Source organism: Ovis aries, chromosome 4, assembly GCF_016772045.2.
Source record: "Ovis aries strain OAR_USU_Benz2616 breed Rambouillet chromosome 4, ARS-UI_Ramb_v3.0, whole genome shotgun sequence".
Classification (NCBI taxonomy): domain Eukaryota; kingdom Metazoa; phylum Chordata; class Mammalia; order Artiodactyla; family Bovidae; genus Ovis; species Ovis aries.
The window spans coordinates 768,253-784,108 of NC_056057.1; the positions used below are offsets into that span (position 1 = coordinate 768,253).

General features: G+C 35.4%; 1 pseudogene; it reads left to right on the plus strand.

Annotated features, from left to right (window-relative positions):
• The first annotated feature begins 2,170 nt into the window (after positions 1–2,170).
• On the plus strand, positions 2,171–2,940 carry LOC106991104 (olfactory receptor 4S2-like; annotated as a pseudogene).
• The last annotated feature ends 12,916 nt before the right edge of the window (positions 2,941–15,856 follow it).

Consider the following 15,856-nt stretch of genomic DNA (forward strand, 5'->3'; position numbering starts at 1 on the left):
CCCCATAGACGGCAGCCCACCAGGCTCCCCCGTCCCTGGGATTCTCCAGGCAAGAACATTGGCATGGGTTGCCATTTCCTTCTCTAATGTATGAAAGTGAAAAGTGAAAGTGAAGTCAGTCAGTCAAGTCCGACTTTTCTGGACCCCATGGACTGCAGCCCACCAGGCTCCTCCGCCCATGGGACTCTCCAGACAAGAGTACCAGAATGGGGTGCCATTGCCTTCTCCAAATGTTCTCACTAGCATAGAGCTAAAATTAAAGTTTTAATCATAGTTATCACATGCATGTTGTGGATTTTTTCATTTTTGTCTTTATTTTTCCTTTTGACTTTGCATAAATGTACATTACAATTCTGTGTTTCTAAATCAATCACTCAAAGAGGAAAAACTGAAAGGAAAATGAGTTTTAAATATCACATTGTCACTGGTTTATTTCAAATCACCTCATGCATTCCTCATTAGAAATCTGAATTCTGGCATGATATCATAGATATAAGACAAATAAGATGAGGTTTAAAAAGAGTAAGCAGTTCACTCAAGGGTGACACTGGTCAGTTTTTATGTGTGTTTGTTTATAGCCACTCCTTAACACTACTACCACTTTCCGTGTCACCACTGTTCTGTATATTCAGAGACTGCCGAATACGCTTTATTTCATCCATTTTGCCTAATTTCTACTTGGGAGTTTTCTTTAATATTTCTGTAATCAGAACACAGTTTATATGACAATAATTATCCTCATCTGAGCTTTTCCTTTCCCTTTTCCCCTCCATTAATAGTAAGATCAGCTTAGTTAGTTAGTTAATTCAATCTCTCAGTAGTGTCTGACTCTGCAACTCCATGGACTGCAGCACACCAGGCCTCCCTGTCCATCACCAACTCCCAGAGCTTACTCAAACTCATGTCCATTGAGTCAGCGATGCCATCCAACCATCTCATCCTCTGTTGTCCCCTGCTCCTCCTGCCTTCAATCTTTCCCAGCCTCAGGGTTTTTTCCAAGGAGTCAGTTCTTCAAATCAGATGGCCAAAGTATTGGAATCTCAGCTTCAATATCAGTCCTTCCAATGAATATTCAGTGCTGATTTCCTTTAGGGTGGACTGGTTGGATCTCCTTGCAAACCAAGGGACTATCAGGAGTCTTCTCCATCATCACAGTTCAGAAGCATCAATTCTAAGGCATTCAGCCTTCTTTATGGGTCAAATCTCACACCTATACATGACTACTGGAAAAATTTCCAGTAAGAGAAAAATATGTCTATGGAATACATGTTTTCATTAACTATCCCATTCTCTTTATACATGTAAATATTCAGAAAAAAATTGGTGTCTAATAACTCATCAGCATGCATGTTTTCTTCTACTCAGATGAGAATTCAAAAGAGTGCTTTCACTGTTTTCCTGCATTTCTCTCAGCTCTCAAGCATGACATGAAGCTCCAGATGAGGGAGAATCAGGACCTTTGTCTCTGAACATTCACAGTGGTTGTTCATTCAGGAATGGCTGCCCCTTAGCTACCTTTGTTCTCTTATAATTCGAGAATTTGTTCTCAGATAATTCAGATAATTTGGACAAATATGTTAGAAAAAGGAAGGTCAATTTTATGTATTTGATATATATGTAGTTAAAATATGTGGAAAAGCATTTTTTTTACTTTGGTCAATAAAAAATCTTCATTAGCTAGATAATATAATTGACAGTCAAATATGCTTCAATTTTCAAAATATTATTTAAATGTTTAAAATCATTACTGAAAAATAAAATTCAGTAAAATAATTATTCCCATTACAAAAGTGTTCCACAGTAGATTTATAAAATAAAAATCAATTAAAAATAAAGCAGCTTAATTTAATAAGTTGAGACTAATATTATATTCATGTCAAACTAGTTTTTAGTAAAGTTTATAATTTTGTGTTCATATTGTTAATTTTCACCAAATTTATGTGTTGTTTCTTTTTTTCAGATACCTAATTCATTTGTATATAATATATACCAAACTCAAATATATGGAAAACAGAGAAACATCTCAGAATTCATCCTTTTGGGGCTTTCTGATGACCAGAACATACAAGCATTTTGCTTTGTGCTCTTTTTATTCTGCTATGTTATCCTGTTGGTAGGGAGTCTTCTGACCCTTGTGTCCATTCTAGGCAGTCCTCTTTTTAACCAACCAATGTAGTATCTCCTCAGTCACTTATCATTCGTAGACATCTGCTATACCTCTAGTGTTATTCCCAAACTATTTGGTGATATGCTAATGGGGACAAAAAACATTTCTTATGCTAATTGCATGTTACAGATTTTGCAATGCATTTTTTGGGCAGTATTGAGGTCTTCATTCTTACTGCCATGGCTTTTGATTACTACATTGGCATTTGTAAACCTCTCCACTATATGATTATCATGAACAGGACAAAATGTAATCTTCTAGTCTTGGCTACTTGGGCTCAGGGGCTGTCAATTCTTTTCCTCAATTATCTATGATAATCCAGTTGTTTTTTTGTGGTTCTAATGAAATTGATCACTATTTTTGTGATATCTTTCCTATGCTTAAAATTGCTTGTGATGATACCTACATCACTGGTGTCCTTCTGGTTGCCAATTAAGGAATGGCTTCCTTAGTGACTTTTGTTGTCTTGTTTCTTATGTCATCATATTATTCACTTTAAGAAATCACTCAGCTGAAGGAAGATGCAAAGCCCTCTCTACCTGTGGGTCTCATATCACAGTAGTCATCTTATCTTTTGGACCTTCAATCTTTGGTTATCTTAGACCTTAGACCTCCTACCTTACCCTGAAGATAAGGTATTTGCACTGTTTTACGCTATCATCGCCCCTATATTCAATCCTTTAATCTATACACTGAGAAATACTGAGATGAAAAATGCAGAGGAAAGTTTGGTGTCAAAGGTTATTTTCAAAGAAAGCACACGATTAATGTGAAGAAGCTTGTATGTAAGCACTTTATAAAAGAAAAGAGATTGATGTAAATTTTAAAAAAAGACTACCTCACAGATTTTATATTCTATCATCATTTGAATGGAATTATTGAGAACAAAAGTTTAGAAACTTAAAATCAAAACCAGTATTAATTTGTGCATGCCAAAATAGCTGGAAGCTTGATCAGTTTTTTGGAGTATTCTGGTTTTGTAGACATGGTTACCTGCAAGGGGAAAAAAAAATGGTTCAAAACAAATAAGACATTTCTATATTGATCCTTGAATATTAAGATAAAACATTTTAAATTATAATTATTTTAAAAACTCTGGGCTTATGGGCCAGACCATATGGTGGCTCATATTATATGGCAATAGAAACGTTGAAATATGAGATAAATAATATCCTTAGATTTGTGAAGAATATTCACATGAATATCTTTAGTAGCATTCAGAAATCAGTAATATAACAAAAGATCAGTATAGTAGACTCTGTTTTAACTTGCTTCCAGATGGTCACCTGACTTCACATTAGAAAATAATAAAAACTAGTAAAGACAAACTAAGAATTAATAATTCAGGAAGATTAAAACCACAATTAATGTTTGCCACCTATAGATCAGAATATAAAGCATTTCCCATAAAATTACAGAAGTGATTAATAATAAAATGTAGGTGTTAACAAACACTTAACTGCCTAAAATGATAAGTAATTGGCTCATGATTGGGTTGGTACTCAAAGATCTTTCATGCTGCAATGAGGAAGAAAAAGCTAGCAAAAGACAAAAAATGTGTGATTAAAGTCAAACAAAGAAACAAGTGAGTGCATTTTTTGTAGCACATGTATATTAATAGCAACTATTGTTAATTATCAAATCGTATAGATAACTAGGATGTCCTTCTGTAGGTGGATAGATAAACTGTGATACTTCCAGACAATGGAATACTATTCAGCACTACAAGAAACTTAAATGCATTCAGTTCTGTTCAGTTGCTCAGTCATATCAGAGCCTTTGTGACCCCAATGAACTGCAGCACACTAGGCCTCCCTGTCAATCACCAATTCCTGGAGTTTACCCAAACTCATGTCCATTGAGTCAGTGATGCCATCCAGCCATCTCATCCTCTGTCATCCCCTTCTCCTCCTGCTTTCAATCTTTCCCAACATCAGGGTCTTTTCAAATGAGTCACCTCTTTTCTTCAGGTGGCCAAAGTATTGGAGTTTCAGCCGTCAGTCCTTCCAATGAACACCCAGGACTGATGTTCTTTAGGATGGACTGGTTGGAGCTCCTTCTAGTCCAAGGGACTCTCAAGAGTCTTCTCCAACACCACAGTTCAAAACCATCAATTCTCCAGCACTCAGCTTTCTTCACCATCCAACTCTCACATCCATACATGATTACTGGAAAAAAAATAGCTTTGACTAGATGGACCTTTGTCGGCAAAGTAATGTCTCTGCTTTTTAATTTTCTGTCTAGGTTGGTCATAACTTTCCTTCCAAGGAGTAAGCATCTTTTAATTTCATGGCTGCAGCCACCATCTGCATTGATTTTGAAGCCCAGGAAAATAAAGTCTCTTACTATTTCCATTGTTTCCCGATCTATTTGCCACGAAGTAATGGGACCAGATGCCATGATCTTCGATTTTTGCCAACTTTTTCACTCTCCTCTTTCACCTTCATCAGGAGATTCTTTAGTTCCTCTTTGCTTTCTGCCATAAGGGTGGTGTCATCTGCATATCTGAGGTTACTGATGTTTCTCCCAGCAATCTTGATTCCAGCTTGTGCTTCATCCAGGCCAGCATTTTCCATGATATACTTTGTGTCTAAGCTAATGTCATGATGTATGTCAAAACCCATAAACTGTATAAAACCTAGAGTGAACCCTAATGTAAACTATGAATTTTATGTGAAGTTGTGTCAATGTGGATTCCTTTGAGTGTAAAAAATACACCCCTCTGGTGGAAGAGGTTGTCCTTGTGTGAGGGTAGGGGTATATGATTTTGCTGTGAAACTAAAACTGCCTTACAAAGTAAAATTCATTAGTTAAAAATATACATTTTGTCAAAATAGATACATCAACTTATCTTGAAACTAGAATGTAGAAGAGCATTCTGAGAAAGATTTTATAGAGAAACTAGAAGAGAATTTTATGAAAGTCCTTTCAGCATGCTTAATAGGATTTAAATAACGATCTTAAAAAAAAATAGCAAATACCATTAGAGAGAAAACACTGACTAACAGGTTTTTATGAAAAGGAAAATAAAGTATTGGAAATATTTTAGAATGTATAAATGCAGTAAAACTAAAAATAAAACTACCATATGATCCAGCAATTATCCATTATCCATATATATATATATATATATATATATATATATATATACACACATATGGAAAACAGTGACAGATTTTATTTTCTTGGGCTCCAAAATCACTGCAGATGGTGACTGCAGCCATGAAATTAAAAGATGCTTGTTCCATATATATATATGTATGTATATATATATAAAGAAATCACACATACTAATTGAAAAAAACGCATATTCACCTCATTGTTCAATGAAATGTAATTAAAAGATGCTTGCTCCTTGGAAGAAAAGTTATGACCAACCTAGACAACTTATTAAAAAACAGAGACATCACTTTGCCAACAATGGCCCATATAGTCAAAGCTATAGTTTTTCCAGTAGTTATGTTCAGATGTGAGAGCTGGACTATAAAGAAAGCTGAATGATGATGAATTGACCACTTCTGAAATATAGTGTTGGAGAAGCCTCTTGAGAGTCCCTTGTACAGCAAGAAGATCAAACCTGTCAATTCTAAATGAAATCAACCCTGATGCTGAAGCACTGATACTTTGGCTATGTGATATGAGGAGCCAACTCATTGGAAAAGACCCTAATATTGGGGAAGATTAAAGGCAGGAGTAAAAGTGGATGACAGAGGATGAGGTGGCTGGATGGCATCACTGACTCAATGGACATGAATTTGAGCAAACTCTGGGAGTACAGTGAAGGACAGGAAAGCCTGGTATGCTGAATTTCACATGATTGCAAATAGTTGGGCATGGTTTAGCAACTGAAAAACAACAATGTTCAATAGCAGTATTATTATAATTGCCAAGGAAGCAACCTAAATGTCCATTACCAGATGAATTGATAAAGAAGACATGGTGCACGTGCACACACACACACACACACACACAGAAGAATACTACTCAGTCCTAAAAAGAGAATGATATATATTACCACTTTCAGGAACATGGATGGACTTGGAGGGTGTTATACTAAGTGAAATAAATCAAACAGAGAAAGATAAATACTGTATGATATATCTTAAATGTGAAATCTATTCCTAAGTATTTTATTCTTTTCATTGCAATGGTGAATGGAATTGTTTCCTTAATTTCTTTTTCTACTTTCTCATTATTAGTGTATAGGAATGCAAGGGATTTCTGTGTGTTGATTTTATATCCTGCAACTTTACTATATTCATTGATGAGCTCTAGTAATTTTCTGGTGGAGTCTTTAGGGTTTTCCATGTAGAGGATCATGTCATCTGCAAACAGTGAGAGTTTTACTACTTCGTTTCCAATTTGGATTCCTTTTATTTCTTTTTCTGCTCTGATTGCTGTGGCCAAAACTTCCAGAACTATGTTGAATAGTAGCGGTGGACACCCTTGTCTTGTTCCTGACTTTAGGAGAAATGCTTTCAATTTTTCACCATTGAGGATAATGTTTGCTGTGGGTTTGTCATATATAGCTTTTATTATGTTAAGGTATGTTCCTTCTATTCCTGCTTTCTGGAGAGTTTTTATCATAAATGGATGTTGAATTTTGTCAAAGGCCTTCTCTGCATCTATTGAGATAATCATATGGTTTTTATTTAGAAACTAAAGACCTATATATAGAAAACTATAAAACACTGATGAAAGAAATCAAAGAGGACACGAATAGATGGAGAAATATACCATGTTCATGGATCGGAAGAATCAATATAGTGAAAATGAGTATACTACCCAAAGCAATTTACAAATTCAATGTAATCCCTATCAAGCTACCAGCCATATTTTTCACAGAACTAGAACAAATAATTTCAAGATTTGTATGGAAATACAAAAAACCTCAAATTGCCAAAGCGATCTTGAGAAAGAAGAATGGAACTGGAGGAATCAACTTGCCTGACTTCAGGCTCTACTACAAAGCCATGGTCATCAAAACAGTATGGTACTGGCACAAAGACAGACATATAGATCAATGGAACAAAATAGGAAGCCCAGAGAAAAATCCATACACATATGGACACCTTATCTTTGACAAAGGAGGCAAGAATATACAATGGAGTAAAGACAATCTCTTTAACAAGTGGTGCTGGGAAAACTGGTCAACCACTTGTAAAAGAATGAAACTAGATCACTTTCTAACACTGCACACAAAAATAAACTCAAAATGGATTAAAGATCTAAATGTAAGACCAGAAAGTTTAAAACTCCTAGAGGAGAACATAGGCAAAACACTCTCAGACATAAATCACAGCAGGATCCTCTATGATCCACCTCCCAGAATTCTGGAAATAAAAGCAAAAATAAACAAATGGGATCTAATTAAAATTAAAAGCTTCTGCACAACAAAGGAAAATATAAGCAAGGTGAAAAGACAGCCTTCTGAATGGGAGAAAATAATAGCAAATGAAGCAACTGACAAACAACTAATCTCAAAAATATTCAAGCAACTTCTGCAGCTCAATTCCAGAAAAATAAACGACCCAATCAAAAAATGGGCCAAAGAACTAAATAGACATTTCTCCAAAGAAGACATATGGATGGCTAACAAACACATGAAAAGATGCTCAACATCACTCATTATCAGAGAAATGCAAATCAAAACCACAATGAGGTACCACTCACACCAGTCAGAATGGCTGCGATCCAAAAATCTGCAAGCAATAAATGCTGGAGAGGGTGTGGAGAAAAGGGAACCCTCCTACACTGTTGGTGGGAATGCAAACTAGTACAAACACTATGGAGAACAGTATGGATATTCCTTAAAAATTGCAAATAGAACTACCTTATGACCCAGCAATCCCACTTCTGGGCATACACACCAAGGAAACCAGAATTGAAAGAGACACATGTTACCCCAATGTTCATCACAGCACTGTTTATAATAGCCAGGACATGGAAACAACCTAGATGTCCATCAGCAGATGAATGGATAAGAAAGCTGTGGTACATATACACAATGGAGTATTACTCAGCCATTAAAAAGAATTCATTTGAATCAGTTCTGATGAGGTGGATGAAACTGGAGCCGATTATACAGAGTGAAGTAAGCCAGAAAGAAAAACACCAATACAGTATACTAACACATATATATGGAATTTAGAAAGATGGCAATGACGACCCTGTATGCAAGACAGGAAAAAAGACACAGCTGTGTATAGTGGACTTTTGGACTCAGAGGGAGAGGGAGAGGGTGGGATGATTTGGGAGAATGGCATTCTAACATGTATACTATCATGTAAGAATCGAATCGCCAGTCTATGTCTGACGCAGGATATAGCATGCTTGGGGCTGGTGCATGGGGATGACCCACAGAGATGTTATGGGGAGGGAGGTGGGAGGGGGGTTCATGTTTGGGAACACATGTAAGAGTTAAAGATTTTAAAATTAAAAAAATAAAAAACTAAAAAAAAATGTGAAATCTAAAAGCTATGACAAACTAGTGAATATAGCATAAAAAAAGAAGACTCACAGATATAGAGAAAAAACTAATAGTTACCATTGAGGGAATGGCAAAATAGAGGTGGAGGAATGATATGTCTAAACTGTTGGATTCAAGATAGGTTAAAGGATGTGTTGTAAAACACAGAGAATATAGCCATGACTTTGTAAATGAAAGTAACCTTTAAAATTGTATAAAAATTAGAAATTCCAAGAGTCACAATCATTCTAAAGATGCTATATAAGGAAGTATGTGTGTGTGTGTTAAGTTGCTTCAGTTGTGTCTGACTCTTTGCGACCCTATAGGCTATAGCCCACAAGGCTCCTCTGTCCATGGGATTCTCCAGGCAAGAACAGTAGAATGGGTTGCCATGCCCTCCTCCAGGGGACTTACCAACTCAGGGTTCAACTTGTGTCTCTTACATCTCCTGCATTGATAAGTGGGTTCTTTACCACTGGCAGCACCTGGGAAGCCCACAAGGAATGATAAAGGATAGAAAAAATGATAACAAAGGTAAAATTAAGTATTGTTTTTAAAGCAGAGAGGAACTGCACAACTTACCATCCTAAAAATTCCTAATAAAGAATCAAATTATCTCCAGATTTGGGAAATCTCTAGTGGATCACTGGTAAAGAATCCACCTACCAAAGCAGAAGATGCAGATGCAGTCTCTGGATTGGTTGGGAAGAACCCCTAGAGAAGGAAATGGCAACCCACTCCAGTAATCTTACCTAGGAAATTTCATGGAAAGAGGAGCCTAGCGGGCTACATGGGCTTACAGAGTCCAACGTGCCTTAGTGATTAAACAATGGCAAAACTGGCAGTCCAGTGGTTAATGCTCAGCATTTTCACTGACGGGTCCCTGGGTTGAATCATTGGTCAGAGAACAAAGATTCCTGAAAGTGGCAGTGTGGCCAGCAACAACAACTAGAGAAAAATAAACAATATCAAATCCAAGAATGTTAAGGAAAGTGTTATTGTTGTCATTACTATATTTTTAAATTTTCAATGTTTTATTTACTTTGCTGCCCTGGGTCTTCACTGCTGCACCCTGGCTTTCTCCAGTTGTGGTAAGTATGGCTACTCTTTGCTGGGGTGCACAGGCTGCTGATTGTGGTCACTTCTCTTGCTACTTAGCACTAGCTCTGGGACTCGTGGGCTCCATAGTCATAGAACAGGGACTTTGGTTGCTCTGTAGCATGTGAAATCTTTCCAGACCAAGGATCAAACCCAGATACCCTGCCTTAGCAGGCAGATTCCTATCCACTGTAACACTAGGGAAATTGTGTTATTGTTTTTTAAAATATCACCAAATTTTAGTCACATTTTATGATGCTTACTTAGCCGAACAGAACAAAACAAAACTGTCACTAAAAGTGAAATAGAAGTTGAGTTAATTAATAGATTCTTTTCTAAGGACTCTCAGTTCAGTTCAGTTCAGACCCTCAGTCATGTCAGACTCTTTGCGACCCCATGGACTGCAGCACTCCAGGCCTCCCTGTCCATCACCAACTCCCGGAGTATACTCAAACCCATATCCATTGAGTTGGTGATGCCATCCAACCATTTCATCCTCTGTCATCCCCTTCTCCTCCTGCCCAAATCTTTCCCAGCATCAGGGTCTTTTCAAATGAGTCAGTTCTTCACATCAGGTGGCCAAAGTATTGGAGTTGCAGCTTCAGCACCAGTCCTTCCAATGAATATTCAGGATTGATTTCATTTAGGATGGACTGGTTGGATCTCTTTGCAGTCCAAGAGACTCTTAAGAGTCTTCTCCAACACCACAGTTCAAAAGCATCAATTCTTCAGTGCTCAATTTTCTTTATAGTCCAACACTCACATCCATACGTGACTACTGGAAAAACCATAGCCTTGACTAGATGGACCTTTGTTGGCATCTTTAAAAGGTAATTATTTGTTTTCATTATCATATTTCCCTTAATAGTATGAATTTCTATTTATAGAGCATTATTAGTGATCAAAACTCTTATTTGAAACAGTATTGACCTAGCACTAAACACAAATTACACTAAATGAAACTTGAGACTTTACCTAAATATTTCACAGAGATTATTTAGTACTTCTTGTAGTGGCTGTCAGGAGTAATAGGTTGACAGAATTTTTCAAATTTAAGCATATTGACATATAATTACATAGTTAATTTTTAGTGCATAAAATTATGTATATATATGTATTTAAGTGATCACCAAAATAAGCCATTGGCATGCATCACTCCACAAATTTTCAAGTTTTTCTTGTGATAAGAATGTTCAATATTTACTTTCTTAGCAACTTTCAAACGTAAACTACAGTAGTATTAACTAGAACCATCATACTCTACATCACAGATCCAGGAAGGATTTATCTATTTAAAAAATAAATTTGACAACTGCAACTTTGGACCTTTTGACTCTCTTCACCCATTTTGTCAAGCCTCTTCCACTCATATCTGGCAACCAGCAATCTATTCTCTGAATGTATGAATTCAAGTTTGTTTGCTTTCTTTTTTTTTTTTTTAAGATTTCACATGTAAGTATGATTATATGGTATTTGTCTTTCTGTGTCTGTTTTACTTCTTTTATTATAATGCTCTCAAGTTCCATCTATGTTATTAAAATGGTAAGACTTCCTTCCTTTGTATATTCATATACATATACATGCATATATCACATTTTCTTTATCCATTCATTTGACAGTGGACACTTAGGTAGTGTTTATTGTGAATAATGCTGCAGTAAGAATGGGACTCATATATCTCTTTGATGTGGCAATTACATTTACATTTTCTTTATATTCCAAAATTCAGTCCAGCATACCATGTTTCATTTAGTATTCTTCTCTCTCTACATCATTATTGCTCCTATGTTCAATCTCTTAATCTATATGCTGAGGGATGTAATGGTGAAAAATGCTGTAAGAAGAGCTTAGTGTTAAACATTCTAACCACATCTTAACAACTGCTGCTGCTGCTGCTGCTAAGTCGCTTGAATCGTGTCCGACTCTGCGACCCTATAGATGGCAGCCCACCAAGCTCCCCCATCCCTCGGATTCTCCAGGCAAGAATACTGGAGTGGGTTGCCATTTCCTTCTCCAATGCGTGAAAGTGAAGTCACTCAGTCGTGTCCGACTCTTAGCGATCCCATGGATTGCAGCCCACCAGGCTCCTCCATCCATGGGATTTTCCAGGCAAGAGTACGGGAGTGGGTTGCCATTGCCTTCTCCGCATCTTAACAACAACAACAACAAAGGTAGGGGGAGGGACAGCTAGATGAGCTATATGTGGAATAAGAGAACAAGAAATTATTTCACAGATTAATTATTCCACCAGTACTGTTTTATAAAGGGACATAAATAGGACTTCTGGATTAAAAATAGCTACTAATCAAACACCAATTCTACTTACAAAAAATTGAATTGAAAATGTAGTTAATTTTGTTGAATTTTGAGATGATGTGACCAGGGTTACATGCCTAAAAACCATCTGGATTATAGTCATTAAGTCACTACTATATTAAAATGAATACTATAATGAAAAAAAAAAGAAGGAGGAAAGTTAGGTTTAGTGCTTTCTATATTCATTATCAAAGACTATCGTAACTTCTATCTCTTGAGGATCACTTCTTAACATATTTTTCTACACCCTAGTTTCTTCTTCTGTGCAATGGAGCTGAGTTATCGTTGATACAAAGATTAATAAGCTAAACCTCATCAGTTGGCCCATACCTTACAGATAGTAAATATTTGCTATTATTAATGAGGCTCACAGAGCAGAGCAGAAGCAAGCATTAGTTTTTTATAGAGATAAAAAGAGGAAAAGCTGTTGAAAAATTGTGAGAGCAAAATTACACAATGCTCGACTCCACTGTTGATAAATTAGTTTAATAAGTTTTTTGTAAACCTAGAAAAATATGAAAGAAAGTTCTATATATCTGTAATTTTCCAGAAAAATTTATCTTCATTGGACGTACATTAAAGAACATTCATTTTTGCCCCCTTGAAGACAAACATGAAAACACTACATGAGGATGGATGAAAATTATTTCTTAACAGAAGGACTGACTACAGGTTTCTTCATATATTAGCAAGGAGAAAAGAAACTCAAATTGCATACATAGCAGATCTCAGTCATTAAGGGATTCTAACATGCTGCAGGTTTACCTCTTTTGCAGGGCACTTATAGTCCACTTCTAGAGTTGCTCTGATAACTTAGATCTAAAAGGACATTGGTGAGTGGATTATTTGGGAACATACACATAATTATTGTTGCTGTTTAGTCGCTAAGCCACGTCTGAATCTTTGCGACCCCCTGGACTGTAGCCTGTTAAGCACCTCTTTCCATGGGATTTCCAGGCAAGAATACTGGAGTGGGTTGCCATTTCCTTCTCCAGGGGATCTTCCTGACCCAGAGATTAAACCCACATCTCCTGCATTGGCAGGTGGATTCTTTACCACTGAGCCACCTGGGAAACTCAATATACACAATTAACTTGAACTAAGTAAGCAACCTTTAGGGAAGAAATATATGTACCTTTAGGATATAAAGTTTACTTAAAATTTTACAGAGTTTTGTGTCTAAACCCCTCAGGAATGATGTGGTAGCATAAACACAGAGTCTATAAATCTCTATTTGACTAGTTTTGGATAACAGAATACTCTTCTTACCCTCAAGATTTTTTCTGTGAGATAAATCCCCATCATTTATTTGATTTGATGGTGCTATAGGGAACAGAAGTTACTAAAATTATGTAAACTTTGTACTATTTATTTACAGATCGGGGAAAATTAGAAAGTGAAACTCAGCAGTAGCATTCAAGTTAGAAACTTGAAAGGAAATCACTTGAGCAGTTAAAGGATGACTATCATTTCAATGAAGACAGGACAGAAACTATACAAGAAGAATAGAGTCAAGATAAGTGCAGAGGAAAATATGCGAGTAAATTATGTTTTTTTTTCCTTGCCAGGAGCTTCTGTAAATATGTGATATTTCTTGCAATATATTTTAAACTACTGGGTTAAGAAAATATTAATTAGCTGCTGGTTTTAAAATAGGCTTTATTGTGAAATCTATAGACTAAGAAATTTTTTCATTAAGGGACCAGGAAATTCAAGGAGGATCTGAGAGTAAACTGGGGGTGGAATAACAGATTCTGGAAAAATAAGATCAAAGTCATAAAATAATACTGCAGGATGACTGCATATATAAAAAAAGGACACATTGTTATAACTCAAGGGAGAAGGTCAGTAAAACATTAAGCAATATTCAGCTAATTTTTATTCTGAAATAGATGTAATAGTGGAAAGGACTATTAGAACAATGAAGCTAATTTCTTCATTTCACAGAGCCAGGAGTTTTCAAGTTCATAGATATAAGAAGTGGCAGTGTTAGGACATGCTCCTTAAAACATATCTCCTGCCTATTATTTTACATGGCTAAGAGTTGAGATGCACGGTTAGTGCTCACACTTGAAAGAATATGAAATTGCTTCCTACAGAAGTAGTGTCTTATTTATGACAATTTGGAGTTGATTTGGTTTGTGGTTTCTCGTAGAGACTTTAGCCTAACTATGTTCTGTGTTTCCACTTACACATTTTTTAAAATTTAAGTTTTTGCGACTAGAATGGAACAGTGGTATCAGGAGGTATCATAGTTTCATCTAGAAGGTTTCAGAAATCTATGCAAACTTCAGAGTTGTGTGAAGTGGGGATAATGTTAAATCTATCTTGTTGCTTTTTTTTTTTTTTTGTCCTTTTTGAAATGTTGTAAAACGGCAATGGAGTCAGAAAAGTTAAGCTATAAACCCTAGTTTGCTACATACTATATATGTTATTATATACAAATTAGTTAACCCTTGAACATTATTTTTTGTGTACATTTATTTTAACACAATCTTCCTGTCATGTGTATACTATTTTATGCATTAAAAAAAAAAATGTTCTCACCCGTGATCAAAATTGTCCCAGAGTCAATCTGAATTCTAAAGAATATTTTTCTTAGGTTTTAAAAAAGAAAAAGATTAAATATATTAACTACCTTGCAAAATTTATGTCTGAATTTAGTGGCTTAGTTAAGACATATAACGAGGGATACCCCCAAAATATAATGAATGATTAGATTGTGATCATTATTTTTAAAGATATTCAAATATGTGAAGTTAATCATAGTAGTTCTATGTCAATGAGGAAGATGAATCAAGGAAGAATACCAGGTAAGAAATAAGCATAGCTATATCCTTCTGGATAAAAAGAGAGCTAACCTTCAAGGAAAATTTTTAGTAGACTCCTAGTAAATGCATATTTATGAATTGGCTTTTCTGAGATTATTCCTAATTTTCCTTTAGATAGAGATTTAAAATTATGCAAATGCTTTAATATGTTTTAGTCATGATAAAGGACATCTTTGAAGTATATAGTGAATTCTTCAAGCTAGTAGTATATTCAACATTATTATTTTATTCAAATTGAAATGAACAGCCTTTCTACTTACTGGCTAATATACCATGGTCTGATTTGGGGACTGATCAGAAGCTACTTCTCAATACATTTGTCTTGAAACAAATTCCTAAAATTAGTTTAATTTTAATATAGCAGAAGCTTTTAAAATTCTGCTATGAAAACAAATTTTATTTATTTTAAAATTATATCTCTTTTAGAATGCAATTATTCACCATGTAGGTAACAATATTAACTTAATCAATCATAGGGAGAATTGAACCAGACATCTAAACAGAAATTGATCAGGAAACCAAGTATGAGATTGACTATGAAAATACATAGTATGAAAATGCAGACACCATGAAGACATCTGAAAAGAATTTATCCTAGTTTATTTTTCTTATTTACTATTATAAAAGTTTTTGATGGAGTACATTGTTAACCAACCACTGCCATCTTTTCAGAAGCATTCAAAACTCTATTGTGGATTGATAAAAGACGTTCATGTTGACTAACACAGATGCTGATCACAATTTGCTGGAAAAACTAACAGAAATCAGTCAGTACATATTAATGCAGATTCTTAGAAGAGAGTATCTTGAGTACCTGATTTTTATTCAGAGACACTTAAATGAGTCCTACTAAACCTATTAATAATTAGTGCCTTTCAAATCATAGGATCATTACTCTTCTCAATAACCATTTCTAAATATTGGTTTATGAATTATATCATTTCAGGTGATTTATGTGTTCCAACTACACTAACC